The sequence below is a fragment of the Cynocephalus volans genome, chromosome 4, assembly GCF_027409185.1.
Source record: "Cynocephalus volans isolate mCynVol1 chromosome 4, mCynVol1.pri, whole genome shotgun sequence".
NCBI classification, from domain to species: Eukaryota; Metazoa; Chordata; class Mammalia; order Dermoptera; family Cynocephalidae; genus Cynocephalus; species Cynocephalus volans.
Window position 1 is genome coordinate 137,522,088 of NC_084463.1, and position 4,184 is coordinate 137,526,271.

The 4,184-nt window shown below is 35.2% G+C and overlaps 1 pseudogene; it reads left to right on the plus strand.

Moving 5' to 3' along the window:
• Positions 1 to 2,650: 2,650 nt before the first annotated feature.
• On the plus strand, positions 2,651 to 3,701 carry LOC134376432 (septin-2-like; annotated as a pseudogene).
• Positions 3,702 to 4,184: the final 483 nt, after the last annotated feature.

Consider the following 4,184-nt stretch of genomic DNA (forward strand, 5'->3'; position numbering starts at 1 on the left):
CTTGAAACAAATAGTAGACTAAACGAAAATTCTCACAAGAATGGCTGGAAAGTGAGATGCTCTGGAGAGTAGGGATTTGAAAGATCTCACACATTCCTGGAAATCCAGAAGTCTACACACGTGTCCAGGTGTTGGGTGTATACTCAGAAAAGACCTATGCTCCTAAACGCTCACCTTTGCTTGACTTTTAGACTCTGTACAAACAGGAACTGAAGGCTAAAGCAGAGTTGTCAACTGCTTGGCTGAGTGTTGAAGATATGCCCCCGGACACACACACACACACACACACACACACACACACACACACACACTGCAAAGACTAGGGGATGTTTTTGGAGAAGAGTACAGCCATTTTATAAAATCTCTCTTGAATCACTAGCTATTCACTAACCTAATGTAACAAAGACTTCAATAGCCTCACTTAACAAAGAATATCAACTTTATAAAACTAGCTCAGAAGAATCACTAAGCAAGTAATAAAAATATGACGGGTCTTTAAAAAGTGCATGGAAAGATTCATACTATATATTAATTCCTTTCTATGCACTTCTTGACGTACCCTCATTTTCACAACAAGCAGGTATAACAAACCCTACGTAGCGTGGAGAATCCGATCTCCAGTTATAGTGCTCAGAATGTCCCCCTTTTCAACAAAAAATCATGAAGCACACTAAGACACAAGGAAATATGGCCCATTAAAGAACTAAAAGAAATTACTAAAAACTTCCCCTGAGGAATCTAGACATTAAACTCACTACACAAAAACTTTAATTCGCTGTCTTAAACATGCTTAAAGATGTAAATGAAAACATGGACAAAGAGTCATGTGAATGATGTCTCACCAAACAGAGAACATCAGTAAAGCGAGAGAAATTATGAAAAGGAACCAAATAAGAATTTCGGAGTTTCAGAAGGAGAAGAGTGAAAGGACAGAAAGATTATTAGAAGATATGATGACTGACTGTAATCTTCCCATGTTTGATGAAAATCATAAATCTACACATACAATAAATTTATCAAAGACCAATAAATAAACTTAAAGATGTCCACACTAAGACACATTACAGTTAACCTGTCAAAAGACAAAGACAAAGAGAGAATCTCAGAATAGAAAAAGAAAAGTAATCCATAACATGTAAGGAATCCTAATATGATTAAAAGCTGTAACATTTTATTTATCATCAGAAACCATAAAGGCCGCTAGGAAGACAAATGACATTATTAAAGTGTTGAAGAAAACAACAAAAAAGACAATAAAAATTCTATATCCTGCAAAATTATCCTTAAAAAGTAAAGGAGAAATCAAGACATTCCCAGATAAACAAAAACTGAGATAGTCTTTTACTAGTAGACATGATCTACAACAAATGCTAAGGAAAGTCTTTCAGGCTGAAGTAAAAGATCATTAGATATTAACTGAACTCCAAACAAAGAAATAAGAACAACTATGACTATAACTACATAGGCAAATATAAAAACTAGCATTATTATATGTTTGTTTTATAACTCGTTATTTTTTTTCAGATTAAAAAACAACTGCATAAAGGGGCTGTCCAGTTAGTTCAGTTGGTTAGAGTGTGGTGCTGACAACACCAAGGTCCAGGGTTTGATCACTGTCCTGCCCAGCCACCAAAAAACAAACAAACAAACAAAAACTACTGCACAAAATAACAATTATAAATCTATTTTGATGGGCACATAATATACTGTATAAAGAAGATATTTTATTTACAATAACAGCATAAATTGTATAAGGGGGTACAGCCATATAGGAGCAAAATTTTTGTACTATTGAAACTAAGCTGTTATTAATTCAAAATAGATTTTTGTAAATTAAGATGTTAATTGTAATTCTCAGGGCAACCAGTGAGAACATCACTAGAAGCTACAGAGTAGAACAACAAAAACGTAATCAAAATGGTACTCTAGAAAATATAAAGCATAAAAGAGGGTAGTAATGGAGACTGAGAAACAAAAAAGTCATTGCAAAAAGAAAACAAACAGCAAAGTGGCAGAAGTAAGTCTTCTCTTATCAGTTGTTACCACAGTTTAGGTCACAAAATAAATTTCAATCATTTTAAAAAGATCAAAATGATAAAATGTATTTTCTTAAACCACAACAAAATGAGTTTAGAAATCAGTAACAGAAGTAAATCTGGAAAATATACAAATATGTGAAAATTAAAGAACACACTAAAACAACTAATAATTCAAAGAAGAAATCACAAGGGAAATTATAAAGTACTTTGAGATTAATGAAAATGAAAACACAACATACCAAAACTTATGTGAAGCAGAACAAGTAGTGTTCTGAGGGGAATTTAAAGCTATAAATGACTCCAACAGAGAATATCACAAATCAACAATCTAACCTCAAATCTTAAGACTCTAGAAAAAGAGAAAATTAAACCTAAATCAAACAGACATATAAAGTAAAATAAAAAATATTAGAGCGTAGATAAATGAAATGGAGCACACACAAACAATAGAGAGAATCAATGAAACCAAAGTTGGTTCTTTGAAAAGATCAAAAGAATTGACAAATCTTTAGCTAGACTGACCAAGAAAAATAGAGAGAGGACTCAAATATTAAAATCGAGAATGAGGAGCTGTCAGTCTGCACCTGTTCTCTGGCTGGCTGGTGGATGAAATTTCATCAAAGATGTCTAAGCAACAACCAACTCAGTTAACTAAATCCAGAAACTCCCGGCTATGTTGTATTTTCAAATCTTCCAAATCAAATTTATCAAAAATCAGATAAAAGAGGTTTCGAGTTCATATTGCTGATGCTTGGTGAAAGAGGTCTAGCAAAATCAACCCTCATATACAACCTATTCTTGACTATGTCTACCCAAAAAGAATCCTATCCAGAGCTGCAGAGAAAATGGAAAAAACTGTCCAAATTGAGGCTTCAACCATTGAGACTGAAGAGCAGGGAGTGACATTGTGCCTGACAGTGGTGGACACCCCCAGCTACAGTGATGCCATCAACTGCAGGAATTGGTTTAAGATGATTTCTCTTAGTTGATGACCCGTTTGAACTGTACCTGCATGACAAGAATGGCTTGAACAGGAGGAACATCATTACTAACAGGATTCACTGTTGCTTTGATTTTATTTTTTTGGACATGAACTTAAGCCCTTAGACATTGCATTTATGCAGGCGATGCACAAGATGGTAAATATTGTGCCTGTCATTGCAAAAGCTGACACTCTCACTCTAAAGGAAAGGGAGTGGTTGAAGAAAACGATTCTGGATGAAACTGAAGAACATAACTTCAAAATCTATCACTTATGTGATACAGGATCAGTTGAAGATGAAGATTTGAAAGAGCAGACTGGACTTCTCAAGGTCATTATCACATTCTCTTTGGTCGGATCCAACCAGTAGATTGAAGCCAAAGGCAAGAGGTCAGAAGCCGCCTCTACCTGTGGAGTCTTGTGGAGGTTGAGAACCCAGAACACAATGACTTTCCGAAGCTGAGAACAATGCTTGTCACCCACATGCAGGATCTTCAGGAGGTGACACAAGACCTTCACTATGAAAACAGTTATTCCAAAAGGCTCAAGAGAGGTGACAAGAAAAAGTAGAAAAGGAAGATGTGGAAAAGGAAGTTGAACTCTGCCACATGCAAGAGATGACTGCAAGGATGCAGGAACAGATGGGACGGCGACAGCGGTGCTCTCAGGCACCTGCATAAGAAAATACTTTCCTGGATTTAAAAAAAAAAGATTTTCCAAATATGTAATACAGCTGCATGTTTTCATGAGACTGTTGGAAGGGTGCCCATCCACAATTTACAGTACCTGTGCCTGAGAATTTAATCTTTTAAAAAACTTTTGATTTTTTTTTTTGTATGAAGTACTTGTAAAATTTGTAGGTCATTACTATGCAACACTTAATATGTTGAGAGGTGAATTTTTGTTTACATTTTATTCCCCCTTAACTAACCACTAATATTAGAATTGATTTCAAAGAATCAGGCAATGTGTATAGTTGAATTTCTTTGATTTAGCTGGCCTAACTGATTAATCACTGATGAACAGTCCTGAATTTTATCTAGAACATTCAGATTTACCTAGAATGTTCCTGAGTGGTAGAGACACTCACCTAGTGATATAAGAAGATATACTGACATGGTAAAAGTCCATTTACTTACCCAGCTGCACCACAGGGAAACTCT